We start from the raw sequence: 13,937 nt of genomic DNA on the forward strand, positions 1-13,937 counted from the left end.
GATTCTTCCGCCTTCTGCAATCAGCGGGTGACTTCCCCTATATCTTCGTGCTTTTTAGCTCCCTTTAATATGGCATCCTTGCCCCTGTGTTGCAACCAATGTTCCCGGGACTCATTTCCTTCTTCCTCATCATTTTTTCGCCAATCTCCGTTTTCGCCGGCGGGTATAGGGAACATATCTTTTACCCCCTGCCAGGAAGACCCATAAGCCGCTTGCAATAATAATTTAACATCTCCTGGGAGTGGATTGTAAATTGTACATGTCTGCTCAAGCCAGTTGTGAAAAGCTATTGGTCTTTTTACCGGATTCGGGGCGGCCGAGATCATATCTCTGGCTTCTCCGGGAGACCAGGGTTTCAGGACTGCTGTAGTTCCTACCATTACCCTAGGATTTTGGCCGACGGGGGTTTGGGAAGTAGAGTCGACAGCTTTTTTTTGCCGTTTGTTGCCTTGTTTGGTGAGGACCTCTCCTCCCTGTGTCCTGGTTTGCTACCCCTCCCTCTACTGCTTCGGCTTCCCCTGATCCTGATGCTCCCGGATCTCCTCCACCGGGTCCTTCATTAGGTGGCTGATCCGGAGGGGCTGCTAGTTCCCTCGGAGCTTGATTTCTATGGGCCGCAATTATTTCTATCATTTCCTGCCAACTATCTTGTTTTGGGGGTTCTATACGGGGGTAAAGTCCTACTGCTGGTGCTGAGGGGATAGGAAAACCCGGAGGACTGTAAGAGGGAGGTTTTCCACCTTTTCCTTTTTCTTTTTCTTCTGGTTTACTTTTGGGGGGTTGATGCCTTTTGGCAACCTCTGTCCATTTTTTAAAACAGTTTTCCATGTAGTCCTTATCCCAAGTAGGATCTCCCCCTCCTTCTTTGGTTACTTTTCTCCATTCCTCTATCAAGGATAACTTAAAACTTCCTCCATATGGCCAATCCCCATCAGACCAACCATACAAATCGCTGCTAAACGTTACCGCGTATCTGTCGTCTCCTGTTTCTTTAATTACAGTGTCCGCCGGCGAGCCGGGCGGCACAATGGGATCTCCTACCTTCTCTCGTTGCTTTACTACCTTACGGATTCTCTTCTCGGTTTGAGGATCTAATTTCATTTTTTCAGTCGAGGGATCGTCTTTCCTTTTCTAGGAGCTGGGCGCGAGTGCCCTGCTCGACTAGAGCCGTTTCCCATTCGTCTGGGTGTTATGTCCCACGATCCTTTCTGAAATGAGAGTTTAGGACACGCCTACAAAATATACAGTATTTTACAAAGCGCTCACCGGTGTTCTCTTTTCTGCTCAGCTCGAGGTCTCCTTTTGCCTTTTCATTACTTTAGCTTCTTTACGGTAGCTACCTTATGCCTCAACCCCTCCCCTGGGGATTTTTGGCGGCTCGTCCTTCTTTTTAACTAGGACTGCCCAGGCACCTTCCTCCTTTCAGCTAAGAAGGTCCTTTAAAATTCCTCTTTTCTCTTTAAAAGTTAAATTTAGTTCTTTTGGATCTCGTTATCAGAGATCCTGCCGACTACGCCAGAAACTGTCGAGGAAATTTAGCTTAAATTAACTCAGGTGGAGACTTTCAGAATTGCGCTTCGAGAGAATTTTATTTCTAAAACTAACGAGATATCTCGGAGAGCCCGCTTAGTCCACACCAAGGCAGAACTCTGAATTTTACAGGCAACTTCGCTCTATCTTTATACAGTTGAAACAGGAATTTTATCTGCAACTCGCCACACAAAAACATTATTCATACATTCCATGAGTACAAAGGTCATTGTATCTATGAGCATTATTCATACGAAACTGTGAGTACAAAGTTCACCCCAGTAGGCACACTTTATCTGTTTCTTGCATAGTTTCTCTCTGTCCCTATGCTGATAAGCAAGGTATCTGGAAACTCATGCAAAGACCAGACAGTCATGTATATACAACATTCTGTTCTTTGAGGCTGATAAGTTTCGGTAAACTCCAGATAGTCATGTATATACAACATTCTGTTCATTGAGGCTAATAAGTTTCGGTAATTTTCTCTAGCTCCGTGAATTCTACAGAATCAGCAAAAGCGAACTTAACCTTTCCTTTAACCTAGGACATGGATTGTTTTCTTCTACAAGTGGCTAGTGATCCCAAAAGTACATACATGACATTACCCCCCTCTGAGATATTAACACAGTCTTTTACAAATTGAGACGGTCCGGTGTTTTATCCTTTCAGGTTGACCGTCTCAGTTCAACTCCAGCCTTGGCTGAGTGTTCAGAGTCTGTTGTGACTGGTGGCTGGGTGGCTGACCTGGTGGGAGTGGCAATGGCCATGTCAGGGATTGAAAGTCCATTTTCATTGAACATGTTAGTGATTGAAAGTCTTGCTTCACTGATGACCACTGAGTCCTCTGATGACTGGGGGTAGGTTGGTTGGTCGTCAATTGTCTTTTCCTCTGACTGTTCCGGTTCGTCTGTGTGCCGCAGCTTTGTCTGATCCATATGTTTCTTGCATGTTTGCCCATTTTTGAGCTTGACAATACCCTGTTGCCCTCCTTGGCCATGACAGGAGCAGCGATCCACTTGGGAGCCTGACCAAAATTCAGAACATATACAGGATTATTTACAGAAATATTGCGTGACATATCATCATCATAATAAGCAGTCCCTCGGAATCGAGGAGGACCTGCTTCCACTCCCAAAGTGAGTTCTTTGATGGCTGAACAGTCCGATACGAGAGCTACAGACCCTGTTACAGGTGGGACAGACCTTCTTCGGGGGAAGGGGTTGGTGGGGCTGATTTGCCGCGCGCTCCTTCCGCTGCCTGCGCCTGGCCTCTTCATGCTCCTTGCGTCGAGACTCAAAGAGCTCAACGCCCTTCCGGATGGACTTTCTCCATCTTGGGCGGTCTGCTGCCAGGGTCTCCCAGGTGTCAGTGGTGATGTCGCACTTTACCAGGGAGACTTTTAGGGTGTCCTTATAATGTTTCCGCTGTCCTCCTTTGACTCGTTTACCATGAAGGAGCTCCGCTTAGCGCATTTGCTTAAGGAGTCTTGTATCTGGCATTCGTACTATGTGGCCTGCCCAGCGAAGCTGATCGAGTGTGGTCAGTGCTTCAATGCTGGGGATGTTAGCCTGGTTGAGGACTGATGTTGGTGCGCCTGTCCTCCCAGGAGATTTGCAGGATCTTGCGGCGACATCGTTGATGATATATCTCCAGTGACTTCAAATGCCTTCTGTACACGGCCTGCATATCATCGTGAAGCAGGCGAAGGATGTTGACAAACTTTTGGGGGCATCCGAAACGGAGGAGGACGCCCCATAGACCCTCGCGGTTGACAGTGTCAAAGGCCTTTGTAAGATCGAAAAAGGCCATGTAAAAGGGCTGGCGTTGCTCCCTGCATTTTTCCTGCAACTGGCGCGCTGCAAAGATCATGTCTGTTGTGCCCCGTAGTGGATGAAATCCGCATTGTGATTCCGGGAGGAGCTCTTCGGCCACAGGGAGAAGACGATTGAGGAGAACTCGAGCGACAACTTTCCCAGTGGCTGAAAGCAGGGAGATTTCCCTGTAGTTGCCGCAATCGGACTTGTCCTCCTTTTTAAAAATGGTCACAATCACTGCATCTCTGAGATCTCCCGGCATGCTCTCCTCCCTCCAACAGCGCCTCTCCGCCATATTTTAGCGCCTCAGCAGGGATTCCATCCGCACCCATAGCCTCGTTATTCTTAAGCTGTTTTATGGCTCTGCCAACCTCGTGCAACGTTGGAGTTTCACTGAGTTGGTGGCAGGTGGTATGCTGCGGGATGGAATCGAGAACACTCGAGTCAAAGGCAGAAACTTGATTGAGGAGATCTTCAAAGTGCTCCTTCCATCGGGCCCTGACAGCCTAGGTGTCCTTGATGAATGTTTCCCCGTTCTTGGCCAGCAGTGGGGTGGGGCCTTGGGAGTTTGGGCCATAGGTGGCCTTGAACGCAGTGAAGAATCCTCGCATATCATGACTTGTGGCCAGTTGTTGTATCTCCTGTGCTTTCTCCATCCACCACCTGTTCTTTAGGTCCCGAGTTTTTTGTTGGACCTGAGCCTTGAGCCATCTGTAATGTTTTGCAGCTCCCAAGTTGGTCTGTTGCTTGAGGCTCAGAAATATTTTGCGCTTGCGATCTATTAGTTCTTCGATCTCCTGATAATTTTCATCAAACCAGACCTGCTGTTTTCTGGTTGAGTGACCAAGTGTCTCTTCACAGGCACTGGTTATAGAGGCCTGGAGGGCAGACTAAGCGCTGTGGGCATTCAGCAACTCAGGGTCATCAAGGCACGCCAGATTGGCTGTGATGCGTTGGCTATATAGGGCTCTTTTAGCTGGGTCTCTAAGTGCCCCGGCATTAACTTTTTTGCGGAACTGCTTCTGCTGTTCCCTCTGCTTTGGGGCAATGTTAATGTCGATGATGGATCGGATTAGGTGGTGGTCCGTCCAGCAGTCGTCAGCTCCTGTCATAGCGCAGGTGATGCACACATCCTTGTGATCTCTGACTCGGATGATGACATAGTCAAGCAGGTGCCAGTGTTTGGAGCGAGAGTGTTGCCACAATGCCTTGTATTTGTCCCTCTGGCGGAACAGGGTGTTGGTGATGAGGAGTTCATGTTCTAGGCATTTTTGTCAGGAGTAGGGTACCGCTGGAATTGGCTTTCCCTACCCCCTCTCTGCCAATCACACCTCCCCAGAGTGCTGTATCTTTGCCAACCGTGGCATTAAAATCACCCAGGAGGATCAGTTTGTCGCCCGTGGGAACATGGGACAAGGATGTCTCGAGATTGGAATAAAAACCTCTTTAGCCTCATCCGTTGCATCGAGCGTGGGGGCGTACTCAATGGTGACTGTGGCACATTGGTTCTGAGATAGGGTGATACGGAGAGTCATGAGGTGTTCATTGACCCCACAGGGGGAGTCTTTGAGATGGTCGACCAGCCCATTCTTGACGGCAAAGCCGACTCCATGAAGAAGGCGTTCTGCCTCTGGTTTTCCTTTCCAGAAGAAGGTGTAACCTCCACCATGTTCCTTCAACTGGCCTTCCCCTGCCTGTCGGGTCTCGCTTAGGGCGGCGATGTCAATGTCGAAACGTCTGAGTTCCCGGACAACGATGGCGGTGCAACGTTCCGGCCTGTTGCTGTTGGGATCGTGATACCCTTGCTGACTTTGTCTTCCATATTCAACATAATTATTCAAGTCGGGGTGTACAAGAGATAGCTTGGTCTTAAGATCTCTCTTCATCATTAGTTCAGCAGGCGAGACCCCGGTAACTTGTGGGTCTTGTCCTGTAACTCAGCAGCATGCATGACAGGCGGGTCTGCAGTGACCCTTGGGTTACTCGCTTCATACTCTGCTTTATGATTTGGACAGCACGTTCTGCTTGCGCATTGGACACAGGTTTGAATGATGCTGACCTTACAGGTTTGATACCATTGAGTTTCATTAACTCTTGAAACTCCTGACTGTTGAAGCACGATCCGTTGTCGCTAACAACGATGTCAGGCATGAACATGGCACTGAGATTCTCAATGGTAGCTGTGGATGTGCTGGATGACATGATTATACACTCTATCCACTTCGAATATGCATCCACCACAACTAAAAACATCTTCCCCAGGAAGGGATCTGCAAAGTCTATGTGGATCCTGGACCATGGTTTGGACGGCCATGACCACAGACTCAGCGGCGATTCCGTTGGTGCTTTGCTGAGCTGCATGCAAGTGTTGCACTGATGCACACATGATTCCAGCTCAGAGTCAATTAACCGGCCACCATACATGAGACCTGGCAATGGCTTTTGTTATATATTTAGCCCCTTGTAACCTGCATCACACCTGACCACCAGAGGGCTTACCTGTTGGAGTCCCAAGGGATTCCAGCATCCCTTAGGAGCACAGTATATAAGCAGGCCACCCACGACGTACCTGCACTCTGGAATCTTAATAAAGGAGCTGAGGTCACACTTGCTCATTACACACAGTACTCAGTCTGACCACTTATTATGAGTGTAACAGCTTTCATCATTACAATGCCAAGATGTGTGCTATGTAGCTCACCTACAAATTTCTCTCTCCCTTTCTTAGGCATAACAACACGATTGCCCCATAGTATACAATCCGACTGAATAGGCAGTTCGTCTTTGCGACGAATGTAAGGTTTGGTCTCCTCGCACATTTGCTTGGGTATGGCAGACCAATCACCTTTGAGGATGCAACTCTTCACCACCGATAAAATCGGATCCTGGCTGGTCCAGGTCTTAACTTGTTGAGCCGTGACAGGGGTTCCTTCACTCTCAAAAGCATCCATAACTAACAATAGGTCCGCCAGTTGTGGCGTTTCCACCTCCGGTGTGGGCAACGGCAGACGGCTCAAAGCATCGGCACAATTCTCAGTGCCAGGTGTATGGCGAATGACATAATAATCCTAAGCGGATAATGTCAGTGCCCAGCTCTGGATGCGGGATGAAGCATTGGTATTGATACCTTTGTTTTCAGAGAACAGTGAAATGAGTGGCTTGTGATCTGTTTTCAGTTAAAACTGAAGACCAAACAGGTACTGATGCATCTTTTTAACTCCATACACACAGGCTAGTGCTTCTTTCTCTACCATGCTGTAGGCTCTTTCCGCTTTAGACAAACTCTTTGAAGCATACACGACTGGTTGAAGTTTACCCGACTCATTAGCTTGTTGGAGTACGCAACCAATTCCACATGACGAAGCATCACAGGCCAATACTAAACGTTTACATGCATCATAATGTACCAGCAGCTTGTTAGAGCAAAGCAGATTAGTGGCTTTCTCAAAAGCTCTGTCTTGAGATGCACCCCATACCCAGTTGTTGCCTTTTCTTAGCAGCATGTGCAGTGGTTCTAATAAGGTGCTCAATTTAGGTAGGAAGTTACCGAAGTAGTTGAGTAGACCCAGGAACGAACGCAGCTCCGTCACATTCTGCAGCTTGGGTGCATTCTTGATCGCCTTGGTTTTCGTGTCCGTGGGCCTGACGCCGTCAGCAGCAATTTTTGTCCCTAGGAATTCGACCTCCGGTGCCATGAAGATGCATTTCACACATTTCAGTCTGAGTCCCACTTTGTCCATACGATGTAGAACCTCTTCCAGGTTGTTCAGATGTTCCTCAGAGTCATGACCTGTGATCAGGATGTCATCTTGGAACACGACGGTTCTGGGAACAGACTTCAGTAGACTCTCCATGTTCTTCTGAAATATTGCTGCAGCCAAACAAATTCCAAAAGGGCACCTGTGATAAATGAACAGTCCTTTATGCGTGTTAATGCGCGTAAGTCTCTTCAACGTCTCGACCAGCTCCTGTGTCTTGTAGGCTGACGTCAAGTCCAGTTTGGTTAACAACTTCCACCCCCCCACCCCCGCTTCCGGCTAGCATTGCAAACAAGTCATCAGCCTTCGGTAACGGGTACTGATCCTGTTTCAGAATCCTGTTGATCGTAGCCTTGTAGTCTCCACAGATTCTGACTGTGCCATCACTTTTCAGCACAGGAACAATGGGGCTGGCCCATTCATTAAATTCAACCGGTGATATGATGCCTTCACACTGGAGTCTGTCGAGTTCAATTTCGACCTTCTCCCTCATCATATACGGAACTGCCCGAACTTTATGATGGACGGGTCTTGTATCCGAGTCCACGTGGATCTGTACCTTGGCTCCCGTGAAGTCAACGATGTCTGGTTCGCACAGTGAGGGGAACTTGCTCAGTACTTGGGCACATGTATCTTTCTCCGATGACAATGCCTTAATGTCGTTCCAATAGCATCTGATTTTTTCAAGCCAGTTCCTGCCGAACAGCGTTGGGCCATTGCCTGGGACAATTCAAAGCGGTAACTTATGAACCGCACTGTCGTACGACACTTTAATTGTGGCACTGCCAATCACCGTAATGAGTTCTTTGGTGTACGTGCACATCTTGGCATTGACTGGACTCAGCCTAGGCCTCACAGACTTGTATTCCACAGCTTTTTGAATGCCCTCTGGCTCATTATCAATTGACTCGCCCCCGTGTCCAGTTCCATTGATACCGGCACCCCATTAAATTTCACATTGATCATTATCAGTTTGCTCTTAGTTAGGAACGAGTACAGTCCATACACTTCCTCCACTGTTATCTCGGATTGCGTATCCAGATCTGAGCTAGTCTGACCATCATCCGCCACGTGTTGTGTCGCAGCACGCTTGCTCATCTGTGGACACTTGCGTTGGAGATGCCCCACTCTCAGACAGCCTTTGCAACTATATTGCTTAAATCGTCACTGCTGGTGCCGGTGATTTCCCCCACAACGCCAACACAGAGAAATCAGATGCATTCCCGCTGGCGGACATTGGACAGCCACAGGTTTCGCGTACGCAGTCGGGTAGGCCCTGCCATGTGCCGCTCTGCCGAACACTGAATCAATCATATTTACAATACTTGCCGAGTTTCGATTTTTCACTGATATCTGCTTTAGACTTCTATCCGTCGTCATGCATGACTGAGCGATCGTGATGGCCCTGTTCAAGTCCAATGTCTCCACCGCCAGTAGTTGATGCAGGATCACCTCATGGTTGATGCCGATTACAAAGAAGTCCCGCAGCATGTCTGCCAATACAGCCCCGAACTTACACGGTCCCGCTAGATGTCTCATGTCGGCAACGAATTCCGCCGCATTCTGGCCCTCTGAGCGAATGTGCGTGTAAAATCTGTATCTTGAGATGATGATGTTTTCGACTGGCTTAAGGTGGTCCTGTACCAGTGTACACAATTCTTCATACGTCTTCTCTGTTGGTCTCACAGACAGAAGTAGATTCTTTTTTCAGACCATAAATTTCTGGACCGCAAACAGTGAGGAACACCGCCCGGTGCCGATCTGTGTCGCCGACCTCCTCCATTTTGTTGGCCACGAAGAACTGGCTCAAACGGCTCACAAAGTCTGCCAATCTTCTTCTTCCACAAATCGCTCCAACAATCCAATTGTGCTCATTTTTGCATGCAAAGGTTCTTCTTGCCTCATCGCCAAATGTTGTGTTTGCAATAACTGTTAGACTGAGTACTGTTTAACTCCAAGAGGTATAACCTTGGCTCTGCTTTAGTAAGGCCCAAAGTGACTAATATACAAAATGGCTGGCCTATTATGTTTGGGCTGCACACACGTGCGTGCAGCCCAATGGCCTCCAACAGTGACGCCATCTAGTGGCTAGTGATCCCAAAAGTATATACATGACATCTCTAACTCCCCAGTTTGTGTCTCTCTTTCCCTCCCTTCCTCAGCTTGTGTTTTCTCGCTCTTTCTCTCCAGTTTGTGTCTCTCTCCTTCCCTCAGTTTGTGTTTCTCTCTTCCACCCTCCTCAGATTGTGTATCTCTCTCCCTCACTCCCCAGTTTATGTTGCTCTCTATCTTTACCTCCCCCAGTTTGTATCTGTCTCTCCCTCCCTTCCTTCCTCAGTTTGTGTAGTTCTCCCTCCCTCCTCGAATTTGTGTGTATCTCCCTCTCCCTCCCCCAGTTTGCGATGCTCTCTCTCTCTCTCCCTCCCGAAGTTGCTCTCTGTACTGGGGTCGAAATTGCCCTCCCCCCCCGAAATGGGGCGCACACAACACATTTTGATTATTAAAGAACATAGGAACATAAGAAATAGGAGCAGGAGTAGGCCATACGGTCCCTCGAGCCTGCTCCGCCAATTAATACAATCATGGCTGATCCAATCATGGACTCAGGTCCATTTCCCTGCCCACTCCCCATAACCCCTTATTCCCTGATCGGCTAAGAAACTGTCTCTCTCTGTCTTAACTTTATTCAATGTCCCAGCTTCCACAGCTCTCTGGGGTAGGGAATTCCACAGATTGAGAGAAGAAATTTCTCCTCATCTCAGTTTTAAATGGACGGCGCCTTATTCTAAGACTATGCCCCCTACTTCTAATCTCTCCTATCAGTGGAAACATCCTCTCTGCATTTACCTTGTCAAGCCCCCTCATAATCTTATACGTTTTGATAAGATCACCTCTCATTCTTCTGAATTCCAATGAGTAGAGGACCAACCTACTCAACTTTTCTTCATAAGTCAACCCCCTCATCCCCAAAATCAACCTAGTGAACCTTCTCTGAACTGTCTCAAATGCAAGTATATCCTTTCGTAAATAAGGAAACCAAAACTGTACGCAATATTCCAGGTGTGCCCTCAACAATACCCTGTAAAATTGTAGCAATACTTCTCTGCTTTTATACTCCATCCCCTTTGCAATAAAGGCCAAGATTACATTGGCCTTCCTGATCACTTGCTGTACCTGCATACTAACCTTTTGTGTTTCATGCACAAGTACCCCCAGGTCCTGCTGTACTGCAGCACTTTGCAATTTTTCTCCATTTAAATAATAACTTGCTCTTTGATTTTTTTCTACCAAAGTGCATGACCTCACACTTTCCAACATTAGACTCCATCTGCTAAATTTATGCCCACTCACTTAGCCCGTCTATGTCCTTTTGCAGATGTTTTGTGTTCTCCTCGCACATTGCTTTTCCTCCCGCCTTTGTATCATCAGCAAACTTGGCTACTACACTCGGTCTTTCCTTCCAAGTCATTTATATAAATAGTTGGGGTTCCAGCCTGATCCCTGCGGCACCTCACTAGTTACTGATTGCCAACCCAAGAATGAACCATTTATCCCGACTCTCTGTTTTCTGTTTGTCAGCCAATCCTCTATGCATGCTAATATGTTACCCCCAACCCCGTGAACTTTTATCTTGTGCAGTAACCTTTTATGTGGCACCTTGTCAAATGCCTTCTGGAAATCCAAATACACCACATCCATCGGTTCCCCTTTTTCCATCCTGTGCGTTACATCCTCAAAGAATTCCAGCAAATTTGTCAAATAAATAAAACTCCTTCATAAATCCATGCTGACTCTGCCTGACCAAATTAGGCTTTTCCAAATGTCCTGCTACTGCTTCTTTAATAATGGACTCCAACATTTTCCCAACCACAGATGTTAGGCTAACTGGTCTATAGTTTCCTGCTTTTTGTCTGCCTCCTTTTTTAAATACAGGCGTTACATTTACAGTTTTCCGATCTGCTGGGACCTCCCCAGAATCCAGGGAATTTTGGTAAATTACAACCAATGCATCCACTATCATTGCCACCCTTAAGACCCTAGGATGCAAGCCATCAGGTCCAGGAGATGTATCTGTCTTTAGTCCCATTATCTTACTGAGTACCGCCTCCTTAGTGATTGTGATTGTGTTAAGTTCCTACCCCCCCATAGCCCCTTGACTATCCACTGTTAGGATATTGTTAGTGTCCTCTACCGTAAAGACTGATACAAAATATTTGTTCAGAGTTTCTGCCATCTCTATGTTGCCCATTATTAATTTCCTGGTCTCGACCTCTAAGGGACCAACATTTATTTTAGCCACTCTTTTCCTTTTTATATACCTATAGAAACTCTTGTTATCTGTTTTTATATTTTGTGCTAGTTTACTTTCATAGTCTATCTTCCCTTTCTTAATCATCTTTTTAGTCAGTCTTTGCTAGCTTTTAAAAGCTTCCCAATCTCCTGTCCTCCCACTAGTTTTGGCCACTTTGTATGCCCTTGTTTTTAATTGGATACCGTCCTTTATTTCTTTAGTTAGCCACAGATGGCTATCTTTTCTTTTACACCCTTTCCTCTCACTGGAATATATTTTTCTGGAGAGTTATGAATTATCTCCTTAAATGTACACTACTGTTCATCAACCGTCCTACACTTTAATCTATTTTCCCAGCTCACTTTAGCCAACTCTACCCTCATACCTTTGTAGTCTCCTTTATTTAAGCTTAGTACGCTAGTTTGAGATCCAACTTTCTCACCCTCCATCTGAATTTGAAATTCAACCATGCTATGATCACTGATTCCCAGGGGATCCTTTACTAGGAGATTGTTTATTAATCCTGTCTCATTACACAGGACTAGATCCAAGATAGCGTGCTCCCGGTTGGTTCCATTTCATACTGCTCAAGGAACCGATCTCTTATGCACTCTATGAACTCTTCCTCAAGGCTTCCCTGACCAATTTGATTTGTCCAATTAATATGGAGGTTAAAATCACCCATGATTATTGCTGTTCCCTTTTTACAAGCCCCCACTATTTCCTGGTTTATACTCCGACCAACAGATTGCCACTGTTAGGGGGCCTGTGGACTATGCCCACCAGTGACTTTTTCCCCTTATTATTCCTTATCTCCGCCCAAACTGTTTCAACATCCTGATCATTTGAGCGGTTGAGGTCGCCTCTTTGTTGTTTTTTAAAATTTGGATCCAGATGTTGCTCTTAATGGAGGCGGGGATGCGGCAGTAGCAACACTAGAGGGGCAGCAGTTGGGGACGGTGCGGAGTGGGCGCTGTGATGACGTCATCACGGCACCATGATGACCACAACTCTCCACTTCACTTAAAGGGGAGAGCCTCTGCGATCTTTAATCTTCGGTCCACTGGGCCATCAGGGAGGGTTTTGGATAGGCCAGCAGCTTGGCATCCAGGGGGCATAATTGTCGGGCCAACATGGCAGTCAGCTGACAAAAAAAACATGGTGGCAGCGGCAGTGCATCCTCCCCTTTAAGGGAAGGCACACTGTCATTGCAGAAGACCACAGATTCACTAGACCACCAACAAAAGAACAGGTTTTGGCACCGCTGGCGAGCCGAAGATTTTCACGGCGGAATTTCACCGTCGGCGGCAGAGGGTGGGGTGTAGATCAGTGGTGCACACTGTGATGACGCACTTAGCATGTATCAGCAGCAGCGGAGTGGTGGGGCAGGGGAGCGAGTCACTGGTGGGATAAAACTGGGGCGGAATTTTGATAATGGCGGCCATTGCACATAAAGTCGACGCCCATTGCACTCCGCAACGTGGCAGTCGCTTTCCGGTGTTAAGAGGCCTCAAGGAAAGAGGCAATTTCAGGCAAGGTTTCCAGGTGATTTTTGTTGGCTCCGATGCCGCCATCCTCACAACTGGTAAGGTAGCGGTGAGTTCCAAATAGCGGGGAGACTAACAGTGCTCAGGCATCATGAAATGGCATACAGGGACCATCTCTATCGATTCACCAACAGCAGTGCTTGGGATACCAATCAGCCATTCTGATAGACTCTCGTTAAAAGCTGGAGGGTTGGGAACCCTCGGACTCAGCAACAAATAGAATGGGCCCAATTGCATCCAATAACATAAAATTGATGTTTAACCTGTAATAACAATCTAATGAATAAAAAAACACTAGTAAACGCTATACATGAATGATACCTGAAATTTAAATCACTTTGGTAAATTTTTCTCTTTAGCACTACTGCAAGCAGAGAACACTGGGGGCTGGGACCACCTAAGGAGAACACAGGTGCATGCCCAATTTGTCACCTGCAATTTTGGTTCCCTCAACATGAAAATTCATTCAAAGGCATATTAGATCAAATTTATTGCAGAAAATATTTGGGGATACAGTGTATGAATAATTTGAGACATGTCAGCTGGAATTTTCCCACTGCCGGGTATGCAGGTTTGGAGGCAGGTCGACAGTAACAGTTGTAGAAATTGCGGGTGCATCGGGAACCTGCCGTCATCCCGCGACTCACGCCTTTAACTCGAGCACGTTTGGCAGTGGGGCACAGACCTGAATGGCAGAGGCAGACGGCCTAATTAAGCTCATTAAATCTTTGTTGTGAGACTCTTAACAGGGATTTTAACGAGACCTTTTGATTTTTACTGGATGACCACAGGAATCATGCAGCTTGGGAACCACGTCTGTCAACCTGAGGTGGAAGCTTAGTGGTCATCGTGCGAGGTCATTAAGGCAGTGCGTGGGAATCCAAATAAATCGTCCCACCTAACACCCCATTACTTGCTGAAGGAAAAGACTCTTGCTGACTCCATTTTGAGCACTGATTTAGGTGTCTTTTCTGGATCCTCGGAAGCCACTCTCACC

This window comes from Pristiophorus japonicus, chromosome 12, assembly GCF_044704955.1.
Source record: "Pristiophorus japonicus isolate sPriJap1 chromosome 12, sPriJap1.hap1, whole genome shotgun sequence".
Lineage (NCBI taxonomy): Eukaryota > Metazoa > Chordata > Chondrichthyes > Pristiophoridae > Pristiophorus > Pristiophorus japonicus.